This window comes from Microtus pennsylvanicus, chromosome 2 (genome assembly GCF_037038515.1).
Source record: "Microtus pennsylvanicus isolate mMicPen1 chromosome 2, mMicPen1.hap1, whole genome shotgun sequence".
Classification (NCBI taxonomy): domain Eukaryota; kingdom Metazoa; phylum Chordata; class Mammalia; order Rodentia; family Cricetidae; genus Microtus; species Microtus pennsylvanicus.
In genome coordinates this window covers 16,485,428-16,498,822 of record NC_134580.1, presented here as the reverse complement: position 1 = coordinate 16,498,822, position 13,395 = coordinate 16,485,428, and positions in this window count along the sequence as shown.

Genomic DNA, 13,395 nt, shown 5'->3' with positions numbered 1-13,395 from the left:
TTCACACATCCCTTCCTTCTGAGGCCTCCGGATGTCTGTGTGAGCTTCAGTGAACTCTTCACATCAGTTGAGCAATGCTTCTTACCCTTGAGTGGTTGTGTGTTCCCCAAAGGAGGTGGCCATCTCACCACACTGAATGACATTGAACATGGACATTGGTCTACAGGCTGGGGCCAGAACTACCCTCCACTTTTGTACATAGATAGCAAATGGCACTGGGAATGGAAGGGGAGCAACTGTGAGGCAACACGGGCAGATGAGCAGCTGAGCCAAGGCTGGGAGACCAGTTCCTTCTCCCCGACTAGGACCTGAGCACTGGGAAGCCTACAGCAGTGTCTGTGTTCACTCTATACCACCTACCAGAATACAGTGTGGGATACGCAACAGGCCTCTGGTAGATGCGTACTGACTCTGCATGCGACCTGCCTTCCATGTACAGTAAATGCAAGCATTTCCACGGTGCTCTAAATAAAGCTGGCACTGTAGTATCTGCAGGTAAGAACCTCCTGGGGACAGACATGTGAGCGGGGAAACCAAGGGAGCACACGTAATCTGCCAAATTTTGGTGAAGCCACTGAAGCATCCGAGAAGGAAAAAAATGTTTATTAAGAGCAAGCAGATCTCACAAGTTTCCGCGGGTCCCGCTTCCTCCAGATAAGAATCCAATTATGTAAATGCGTGTACGTTCTCCTTCAGAAATAAGGTTTGAAAGAATAGAACATCAAATTCCAACATGAAATTTTGACTATTATTTTTAACTTTCCCTGTGGAGGTAGCGTGTATTTCCTGCTGAGAGAGGGAAAGGACATCCAACTGGTGTCTGCTTTCTTCCCCAAGAGCTCCTGCCTTGGAAAAATCCCTTTTAAAGGCTCATGGCTGGGGTTTGATACTGAGAGACATTGGAGAATAATTAAGTTCTATCCGCTGTGCTGTGAGGAAAACCAGGCTGAATCAGAAGAGATTGACAGCTCCGAGCACAGAGAGCTTCCTCAGCTTTCCTGAAGCAGCCCAGCAGGTGGGTGGCAAGCTCAAGTTCCAAGGTCTGCAGGACACCTGTGCCCGTGTTTGACTTCCTCCTCAAGGTCTCCCCAGTGCTGGGCTTTCTTGCTGTCTGTTGGCAACTAATGTACGGTGGCTTTTTATGACACAGATGGTTAAACCATGCCTCAAAAGCAATCTTGAAGGGAAGGCCTAGTATTTGAGGACGGAAAACTACAATGGTTGGTGTATGTAAGTAACCCTTTATTTCCCGTGATGATCCATGTTGATTGTCAAGTTGACAAATTCTAGCGTCACCTGGGAAAAACATCTTGGGCGTGCCTGTAGGGAATTGTCTTGGTTATGTTCCTTGATGTTGGAAGACATATTCTGACTATGAGCTGGACGGCCCTGGGCTGGGTATCTTGCACTGTGTAAGATGGAGATGGGGAGCTAAGAACTAACAATTTCATTCTTTATTGCTTTCTGGGTGTGGATGGACTATGACTGCTTCAAGTTCCTGCTGCCTTGGCATCCCTGCCACAACAGACTACTGCACCTTGAACTGTAAGATAGACTCAATCTTCTTTCTCTTAAGTTGCTGTTGCCAGGGTATTTTACCATAGCAACAGGGGAGGAAATCAGCCTAGAAGGGTCTCATGAAATCCCACCAGTTTTTGCTGTGCTTGCAGAAGCAGGCTGACCACACTTTCCTTCTAGGGCAAAAAAAATAAGAGCAATGTTGATACAAGTGCACAAGAAACAGGAGGCAGCCATCACAACGAGCACACATGGCATCCTCCACAGGGGTTGTTATGGTGTCTGTGTGTGAACGGACAAACTGACAGAAGGACAATCCAGGAAAAAGTGAAGATTTAGGCCACAATGAAGATTCCACGGAAGTCACATGACTTCATTTTATGAGTAGATCCAGGTAAGTTGTGTCCGTTTCTTATACTGTACCTAGGGGACAAGTTCCAAAGTGCTGAGAAATGCAAAAGGCACAGCAACCAAGTCCTGGAAACACATACTGCAGTGCAGAGAATCGAGTATGTGAGGAAGGTAAGCTGCCCTGCAGAGCAGCACACGTACGCCAACTGGTACAGAGACGATGGCAGAAACACCCGTGGTGGATCCATTCCGAGACAGAAGATCTTAAAATAGTGAATAAAGAGACCAAATCCACCCAAGAGAAATGAGCTGGGATGGTGGACTCAAAGCAAATAGAAATCTCTAGAAGTCACCGGAGAGATGCTTGAGCGTTTCTGTAAGAACGGAAGTAAAGAATAAAATGGTACTGATGGGACCCCATGCTGGACAAGAAGGAGTCAGTGCACATAGCACACACGTGTTCTTGTGCATTCTGTAGAACATGGCTGTGTGGGTCCTGCTCAGATTGCATAGTAAATCTAAATGGAAATGATGAAGCATGCCAGAGCCCAGCCCTCTACCCAGCCTCTGGTGACACTACCATCTTCTCCTTCGGTGCCATATGGCTGGGTGCCAGGGCAAATGGTTCTCAAAGGACAGAGTCCCCATAGGAACAATCAGGTAGCATCTAAGGAATGGGAAGAGACAGCAGACAATATGCATGGAAGAGAGATCGTGCATCCTTTCCCTTCGCTCTTCCTTGCTTCTCTGCCAGCAGTTCAGCAGAGCTGATCATGGGCACAAAAGGAGACAGTAAAGCTCTCTGCTGGTCACCTGGGACTCAATAGACACACATATTTCCTCTCCTGCCATCAGGTCTGAAACCCCAGGAATAAGAACAGCCCCCCTCTTTCCAAGCTTTCAGACAAGATGGAGGTATAGCCACTGAAGTTTGTTTCAGGGCCCAGGTTCCAAAGACTGAGTTGGAGATGCTGAGGTGGGGTGGGTGTTAGGGATGAGGTACAAAGGAAAGAGAAGTCAGGGCTAGGGCACCATGTGCAACCCAAACCTCAACACTGGGTTCTCTCTCTCTCTCTCTCTCTCTCTCTCTCTCTCTCTCTCTCTCTCTCTCTCTCTCTCTCTCGTGTGTGTACACATTCTTAAACCTATCAGAGATGGTGATGCAGCTTTGGAGGTGATGCTCAGACAGTGCCTGGACATTGAACACACGCTTTACTTGAGCACTCTTTGTCAGCGTGGAGTCTAACACTGGAACTAGGAGGTGAGACCACAGTCTGTGAACTGTGCTAAAACAGAGCAAAATGAAAGTGAAGGAATCAAAAGTGACTCCAGGTTCTGAGAAGGGATGGGGAGGGGAAGACCTGAAGATGTTGCCGTGAGTCCCGGGGCCATGGGCAAACGATATGGGTCAAGAATTATAACAATTAAAAACCAAAGCCAAAAGAAATTGACCTCTCTCTCAGCCATCAAAGGTCCCAGGTTTTAGAGAAATATGGAGACATCCAGAAAAACAACCTAAGTCTCAACAGAGAAGAAAAATCTCAGCCCAAAAATGGAAAGTGAGAAGGATCCAGGACTCAGCAGTTGGTCTCATCAGAAAGACTTGGGGTTATTCCAACGACACCCTAGAAGTGTAAGAACCTGCCTTCCTTACCTGAGCAACAGTCTATCAGCACAGAGAAGAAAGACTGTGCACAGAGAAGAGGGTTTTCCAGACTCCTATCTGACAGTGCAGTATCAAAACCCTTAGTGCAAAGAGATCCAAGAGACTGATTAAAATGAAGACAAATAGGAGTGACCATGGCCCAGGAGCACAGGTTTAAAGTACCCCAATTCTGTTCCAACATGAAACAGCCCGTGAAAGTTTTTACAGCTACAGAATGAAGAAAGTCATATATCAAGGTGCTTTTCAAATATGCTGGTGGAGACATCAGAGAGACGGTTGCAGCAGAGCAGAGGAATCTCAGCTATGGGTTCAGATGCTGCCTGATGGTGTCTTCGCTTTTGGGATGGAGGAAGCAGAGCTCTGCCAGCTCAGTGTATCCTGAAAGAGTCTGTGTGTCAGCCACAATGATGTGAAGTCTGACACAGATGTGGCAAGGGATGGGTATTTAGGGGGCTAATGGCAGCCCAGGAGAAATTGTAATTTGGGGCTGGACCTGCACCATCCCAACTGCTCCAGAATCAATGACATTCTAATCTGCTCACCAGCCTGATAGATCACCAATGTTTTATTCTTTTACGTGTTTGTATCTTTTGTTTCTCCTTTTCTCCTAATTTTTTTTAAATGGCTAGAACTAGAAAAGAGTCATTCTGAGTGAGGTAATCCAGTCCAGAAAAGATTGATATTATATGGATTCACTTATACATGGATATTAGCCATTAAAGAGATAATCAGTCTACAATCTGTAGACCCATAGAGGTTATATATAGAGGAAGAGACTGTGGTGGGGAGAGACACAGGGATCTTCCTGGAAGAGGGAATAGAATAGATTTTACTGGGGGCGGGGTGGAGGACAGGAATGGGAGGATCAGCTGGGGAAGGGGAGGGGAGATGGAGTTGAGGGAGGGAATGTGGGGAGAGACAGCTAGAGGTGAGGGGCATTTGAGGAATGGTATAAAGATCTAGTGCAGTGGAAACTTCCTAGAATATACGAAGGTGAACCTAGTGAAGTCTCCTAATAATGAAGGAGACTGAGTCCCAGCTGGCCATCTCTTGTCATCAAATGGGGCTTCCAGTACCAGAACTAGGTAGCATTCAATTGGATGATGACCAAGGGAAGTCATATAGAAATCCCTCAACAGCCCAGACTGTTATGAAGACAATGGATTGCTGTTTGAAAATTGACAGCCAGAACCCATTGCTGAGGTCAACACCCATACAATTCACTGAATATGGAGAAGACGAGCTGGTGCCTACATGAAGCCTTCACCCCTATGTATTGGTGTCTCTGGTGTAAGAAGGTACTCTTCAGGATACCAAAGGAGAAATGTAAACACCAACTCAGTCACAAAGCCTTTGTCCACCATCTGTCCTGCCTGAGGTATATACTAAAGTAAAAGGGCCACAGATCTTGTGAAAGTAGCTGAGCAATGTCTGATTTGACTTAAAGACACTCCATGAGGTAGAACCCATACCTGGCACTGTGTGGATGACCAAGAATCAGAGACTAGAGATCCCAGTGACCTAGGGTAAATCCAAACACCACTGCTCTCTCACTGATTATGTTCTGCTTTACTCAAAGATCAGGGTGTTAGCAGTCATCATCAGAGAAGCTTCCTTCTGCAGCAGACAGGAACAGATGCAGAGACCTATGGCTCGACATGGGGCAGACACACACACACAGACACAGAGAGAGAGAGAGAGAGAGAGAGAGAGAGAGAGAGAGAGAGAGAGAGAGAGAGAGAGAGAGAGAGAGAGAAGAGAGAGAGAGAGAGAGAAAGAGAGAGAGAGAGGCCATGGAATATACAGCTCTGACTGGGATGTCCAAATCAAATCCCTCCCCTCAGAGCTCAAGAAACCCTACAGAAGAAGAAGCAGAAATAATAAAAGAACCAGAGGGGATGGAAGACATCAGGAAAACCAGGACCTCACAGGGATGGAAATAGAATGCACAGGGCTGGCAGAGGTCTGCACCAGGTTCTCTGCATGTATTTTAGAGCTTTCAGCTAAGTATTTTTATGGCACTGTGTAACTAGAGACTGCTTGTTTGTTCCCGGCCACCCAGAGTCAAATAATCACACAGAAACTATATTAATTACAACAATATTTGGCCTATAAGCTCAGGCTTCTTATTAGCTAACTCTTATACCTTAAATTAGCCCATTTCTATTAATCTGTGTATTGGCACGAGGCTCTGGCTTACTGGTAAGGGCCCTGCGTGTCTTTCTCCTTTGGCAGCTAAATGGCATCTCCTTGACTCCACCTACTCTCCCTCTCCTTATCCCTTTCAACCTGGCTGTATTCTGCCCTGCCATAGGCCAAAGCAGCTTTATTCATTAACCAATAAAAGCAACACATATACAGAAGGACACTCCACATTACTACTCCTGAGTGTGTGAACAAGTGGCTCTGTGATTCTCGTGCCTGCTCTTCAGGATCTTGCCTTCTGTTGAGTTGCCTGGTCCACCCTCAATGTGATGGCCTTTGTTTTATCTTGTTATATTTTATTTTGTCACATATGGTTATTAATTCTCAGAAGCCTTTTCTTTTCTAATGAGAGAGAAAGGGAATGAATCCAGAGGGGAGACTGATTGGGGAAGAACTGGGAGGAAATTGTAAACAGGGCATATTGTCTAAGAAAAGAATCTATTTTCAATAAAAAATAAAATAAATAATATAATAAGATTATGCAGTATATTTTGAGCATTGTCTTTTCCCCTTCCCCAACTTCTCATAGCTCCTATATCCTCCCCCCGTCCAAACAACTTCAAATTTCTTCTTCTTCTTAAAAAAAAAAACACCAAAACCAAAACAAACAAAAAAGTGCACAAGAAAATATGGAGTTTGTTTTGTGCTGACCAACTGCTCCTGAGCATGGGGTGTGCCCTGGAATGTGGTTAATATACCCCAGGTTGGAGAAAAGTGAATTTTCTAGTGGGATCCAAGACAATGCAAGACTTTCCTTGAGGTCTTGAAGTATGGAGAAGAAATGGAATTTCTTGTTGAAATCAGAAACGCACTTGGCATAAGCTATCAGCTCATGCAAGAGCTCCTGTCCACAACTTTTCTGCCTTCTCTATTTTCTCATCCCTGGTCCTCCCGGTCAGGGACCTGCCAGTTAAGAACAGCCTCATTGGTCCAGGTCATTGTTCTCTCTCCCAGCAGCTATCATCTTGACTAGAGGTGGGACTTTGTGCACATTCCCTTCTCCATTTGAGATCCTGTGCTGGTCTAATGCACGCCTTCACAGCCTCTGTGAGTCTGCATGTGCATCCGCACTGTTATGTCTGGAAAGTCCTGTTTCCCTGGTGACATCCACCATCTTCTAATCTCTCCATCCACATAGATCCCTGAGCTGTGAGGGAAGGTATATGATAAAAACACCTTAAAGTTTTTTACTCTATGCACATTGTCCATTTGTGGGCTAACTCCCGTCCACCACAAGAAGATATCTCTCTGATGTGGGCTGAATGAGATACTGACCTATGGGTATAGCAGTATACCATCAGAAGTCATTTTATTGCTACGTTGCTTTAGCAGAATAATATCATTAGATTTTTTTTCCCTAGGCCCATAACCTATCTAGTCTCATGCTCTTCGCTTTACTAATAGTATCAGGCATGGGCTCCATCTCAAGGAGCTAGCCTTAATGCCAAACAAAAAGTGGTTGGTTAGTCTCATAACTCTATTTATGCTGCCATTGTACCAGTGGGTATTTCTTTCAAGCATGTCTCTGTCGTGGCTCACTGACATTGATGACGACCTTTCCCCTCTGGTTGCGTATGTGGTACCTTTCAGCACCATGGCGGCTAGTCAGTAGGGGTGAGTGGAGCCTACAATTAAACAATGACATAAAAAGGTGGTGTTTTTAGCAACAGTACCCAAAAGACTCTATATCCTACCACCGAAATTCCTGATCATCCATGTTCATTGCGGCTTTACTCAGAATAGCCAGAAATTGGAAACAGCCTAAATGTTTATCAACTGATGAATAGATAATGAGAATGTAATACATTTCCACAATATAATGTTATTCAGCTGTTGAGAAAAATGCAATTATGAACTTTGGGGGTAAATGGATAATGCTAGAAACAATCGGCTTGAGTGTGGCAACCCAGACACAGAAAGACAAACAGTGAGCTTCTTCTTTGTAGATGCTAGCTTGTATGCTTTAGATCTGTGTTTTGCTTTCAGAATATCCATGGAGGTTAGGTACCTAGTAAAGGACTGGGGAGGAGGAGGGGGTCTTCTAAGGAAGGGGAAATAGTATGTGTTGTTACAAAGGGGGAAGTTAGAACAGGAGGAGGAAGTGTGGAGGGATGTAGATGGGCAGGTTAAAGGGGGAATCTGGAGGGACAATTAACATATAAGGCCTTTTGAAAAGCCATATGGGAACCTTTTCTGTTGACGCTTGCTAGTATATATACATATATGGAAGAAATTTAAATAGACTTACCACATAAAGGGGGGAAGAATGTCCCAACTTGACACCACATGCCACCAAGTAAAACCCCCAGTTCCAGGAATAGGTTACATATTTTTGAGTTGTTGATCAAAATGCTCACATAGACACCTCCCCCAAACCACAGGCTATTTCCAATAACCCATGCTAAAAATTAATCAGTGCCTGCATGTGCCCTCATACCAAATGAACTTGAATATGTGTCAGTGGAACAGCAGGAAAGAGGAAAACTGAAAAATATACATGGGCTACAGAGACTTGTGGAGTGATATGAAAAGACAAAAAAAAAATGTGCAGCAGAGAACATGGGAAAGAAATCCAGTCAGGGTTCTTAAAGTAAATCAGCAGACTCTGATCCCCGTGGAAGATGTCAGCACGGACCAATGAGAAAGTTCAGTGACGCTTGGCCAACAGCGATTCCTGGACATCCACACCCAGATTTAACAGGAAAAATGCCAAAAGCTGCACAGGAGGCCAGATGCAGTTAGGGAAACAAGGGGAGAGAGCTGCCTCACTACAGATGGCTCTCTCTCTGGCTCTCTCCTTCTCTTCTTTTATCTTCTACAATTCCATACACACAATCATATATATAACATATTTTAATCACATTCTTCTCCATCGCTTTCTCTTCCCCCCTGCTCTCCAAGCCCTCTATGTGCATGTCTTTTTCTTTCTGACCTACTTCCTTTAATTGTGACTGCTGAGCCGAGCATGGTGGGGGTGGCATCTCCTACCTGAGTCAGAGCAGCTGACCATTGACTACACTACCGAGGAATATGGTTCTCCTTATCCCAGAAACTAATAACTACCCATAGCTGCCTGAGGAGGGGTGAGGCTTTATGAGCCACTCCCCAGTCCAAGATGGAATGGCGACTGGCTGGATCATGTGCAAATGCTCTGTGGGTCGCCATTGCTGATGTGACAACATTCAGAGCACTCTTCCATCTTCCATCTCTTACATTCTGTCTCCCTTCTATGATGGTCCCTAAGCACCATCTGGGGCTGGCCACTCACCATTGACTGTAATTTTCAAATCTGTTTTTCTTCCTTTCTTTCTTTCTTTCTTTCTTTCTTTCTTTCTTTCTTTCTTTCTTCTTCCATTCCTTTCTTTTTTGTCCTTCATACTGCAGCTAGGTATGAAAGTCCTCCAAAACTGGCCAGGCAGTAGCGGTGCACACCTTTCATCTCAACACTCAAGATGCAGAGGCAGGTGGATCTCTATGAGTTTGAAAACAGCCTGGTCTACAGAGCAAATTCTAGGGCAGTCAGGAATACACAAAGAAATCCTGTTTTGAAAAATAAAAATAATTAAAAGTCCCCCAAGAAACAGAAGCACTCCTTGGGAGCAGGAAAGGGGGTGGTGATATTTTATTTGGGGTATAGATTGAGAGGCATCTGCATAAAATGAGAGCGGCCTTGGTCATGCACCATGGAGTTGGTCCACAGTAACATCTTCAAAACTGAAAGAACCTGGCCACAGAGTACTGATGTGGATTTAATTCAGGTGTTGTCTACAGTAGGCCCACTGAGTTCTCTCCTTACCCCCACTCCCCCTCCCTGAGGAGTCTCCAGTTCTGCTGTGCTGTCCTGTTAGGAATGATCTAGAATGGAGCCATGCCACCTGTAACTTCTTGTGATTGGAATTTGTCCCTGGTAATTCTCCAGAGGGTCTTTATGGTTTTGTGTCTCCTATTTTTAAATGCTGAGTTCATGGGGGTGGGATTGGGGTACTCAGTTGCCCACCTCCTGAGGAGCAGAGGTGTTTTGAGCTGTGTCTTTGGCACACCGGCTACGGTTTCCGGTGAAATATGATTTGCTTTTGGTAAGTACCTAGGAGTGGAGTCTCTGAATCATAGAGTACGCTAGCTCTGAGGAGATAGCAGTAAAATTTGTGAGCCATGAGCCAGACTGATTCAACAGACATGGCATTCATCACCAACATCAGGGAAAACGTCTCTACTTGCTATATTTTAGAAGTGGAAAGAAAAACCACACACACACACACAAAATCACTCACAAACATACATGTACACACATATACACACTCACATACACACAAGCAAAATCACTCACACACATAAACACACATACATACACACACAATCACTAGCTCACACATATACACAATCCCACACACAATCCCCCCCACACACACATCACACACACCAGTTAAGAAGACTCCCGTCAGTCTATCCCGGCTTCTAGACTTGGCTAACCTTTGTGAAGAGCAGTCTCCACAATTCATCATGTTTGCTGGCTGAGAAACACAAGAAAATATCAGTTTAAGAAAATGTAGCAAATGTCCTTGACACAATCCAGCACCCATTCACCAAAAGACTAAACAACACTGGAAATAGAACGGTGCTCCCTCAGATTTGTAAAGGCATAAGGGAAGCCAGCCCACTGACATCACTGGGGGAGAGAAGCGCACGGCGTGTTCCCCGAGACTGAGAGCAAGCAAAGACATCTGTCTCACCGCTCAGCCTCAGCGTTGAACTTGAATTCTGAGCCAGTTCAACTTGGCACAGAAAATAGAGGCATATGGGTTGGAAAAGAATAAGTGAAGTTGTCAGCAGACTGCATGATATTCTGTGTAGCAAATCCCCGGTAGCCCGTGAAGCCATCATTGGAGGTGATATGTGACTCCCAGCCAGTCACATGCCAATACATGAGAAGCAGCTTCATCCCTACCAAGTAGTCATGTGTCCTCGGAGCTTGCCTTGAAAAAGCAGAAATACTTAAATATCATGAAGCTAAAGATAATTTTGATAAAAGATGGACAAGATGCTACCCTGCAAGCTAAGGAACCTGCTGGTTGCCTTAAGTTACAAATAGATCGGAGATGTACTTGTTCATGGCTTGGAGAGCACATACCGCTGAGATAAAAATCCGCTCAACTCATCTCCTAAGCCCCTGCAATCTTGGGAAATGATGCTGCACATAATAATATATTTGTTTCCCCCCATTTATTTAAAGAGATTGTTCACCTGATTCTTAAGTACATGTGAAAATAAAAGGAAATAGTCAGAGCGATTGGGAAGAGAACGAAGTTGGAGGTGCCCGCTACCTAGCTTCAGGGCTGTGGCGCTTTTGCCCTGAAGTGAAACTAGCGGTGGAAAGTCAGGGTCTGTGACAGAAGGTGCAGGGACAGATGCATTCTGTCTGCTGCATTCAGACGTGAATAGGTGTCCAACAGCTTGTTGGGAAGAATGGTGTTTGGGGAGGCTAGAAAGATGGCTCAGCAGTTAAGAACACTTTTGCTGGGTTTGATTCCCAGCCCCCACATGGCAACTCACAACCAGTTCCAGGGCTTCTGGTGTCCTTTTCTGGCAGCCTATTTCTGGACTCCACAGGTAACAGGCATGCGCAAGATACACAGCCACACATGCAGGCAAAACACTGATGTATAAAAGTTAGAAATAGATACATCTTTTTAAATGTTGTTAATGATTGGTACTAGAATTCCCAATACCATACAATCAATGTCATTCATGTCCTCAAAACTGAAGACAGCTTACAGGCGTATAAACTCTGGGGTCCAGGGAGATGGCTAAGTCAGCAAACTGCTTTCTACACAAGCATGAGAACCTGATCTTGGGTCCCTAGCTCCCATGTGCAAGCTTGGCATAGCCATGTGCAGCTGTGAAGAGATGGACCTCCAAGAACTGTGTTCAGTGAGAAACCCTTGTCTCAAAAGGCAAATTGGCAAGCAGATTGAAGACACTCAACATTGCCTTCTGGCCTCCACATGGACCCACATAGATGAGTGCGTCTATGTATGCTCACGTGCACGCACACAGAAAGCCAAAAAGGACGGTGTGGAAAACAACACCAAGGCTGATCCTTGGTTTACACACACGTGTGCATCCATCTGCATACCCACTCATGCACAGGTATATAAACAATGCTGCTTTCTGAGGAACACATACAGAACATTGTAACCACCTTGTATTAGCTGAGTGTTTCCCGAAACTTGATACAGATAGGGCACACTACAAAATAAAATGAGGAGTAAACAGGGCTCATTGGAGGCTTTGTTTGCTTTTCACAGAGCAATGGAAACAAGAAGAAAGGACAAACGTGGACGTAACCAAGATCGTGGGCCAGAATACACAGGGATTCTCACAACTTGGTAAGGCAAGTGATGGTTAAGATAAACAAGGGAGCTAGGCAGTGGTGATGGCACACAACTTTAATCCCAGTACTTGGGAGGTAGAGATGGGCAGATATTTGTGAGTTCGAGGCCAACCTGGTCTACAGAGTGAGTTCCAGAACAGGCAGGACTGTCAGTTCTCAGTTTCTCAGTTACACAGAGAAATCATGTCTCAACCAAAGATAAACAAACAAACAAATAAGCAAGAAAAAGAATTAAAGAAATCAAAATCAGGAGGATGGGGAGCCCTTGAGAATTCACCCTGCTTCTTTAGGTGTTAAAAGAACACAAACACAAGCCACGTGGACACATTCCCACTCACCTTCCAGAAAAGCTTGCGTTTAGAGTCTGATCTCTCAGGTGCTGGCAAAGACAGAACAGTCGCACTGCTGAGCAGCACTGACAGGGCCTTGAAATGGGGCAGACGCTCTAGGTCTTGGGTGGCTGACCCTGGAACCTACTGTTAATACAGCCAGCCTGTTGACTCTCTGATACTCACGGCAGAACAATCAACTCCCACAAAGACTTGTGCGTGGGAAGCTCACAGCAACTTCACAGAAGACAACACTGGACAACACATATGTCCCTTTTTGACAATTGAGAAACATAAAAAATTATTTTATTATTCGGAGTGAACACTTCTTTATAATATTTTTATTGAGCTGTACAATTTTTTCTGCTCTCCTCCCTTCCTCCCTCTTCCCTTCTACCCTCTTCAATAACCCCCGTGCCCCCAGTTTACTCTGGAGATCTTGTCTTTTTCTCCTTCCTATTTAGATCCATGTATGTCTCTCTTAGGGTCCTCTTTGTTGTCTAGGCTGTCTGGGGTTGTGAATGTAGGTTGGTTTTTCTTTGCTTTATGTCTAGAAGCCACTTATGAGTGAGCATATTGTCTTTCTGGGTCTGGGTTCCCTCACTCAATATGATTTTTTTCTAGATCCATTCATTTACCTGCAAATTTCAAGATGTTGTTATTTTTTACTGTGTGTAGTACTCTGTGTAAATGTACCACATTTTCTTTATCCATTCTTAGGTTAAGGGGCATCTAGATTGTTTCCAGGTCCTGGCTATTACAAATAATGCTACTATGAACATAGTTGAGCACATGTTATTGTAGTATGATTGAGCATCTTGGTGTAACCCTAAACTAACAAGTGAAAGACCTATATGACAAGAACTTTAAAATTTCGAAGAAGGAAATTGAAGAAGACACCAGAAAATGGAAAGATTTCCCATGCTATTGGGTAG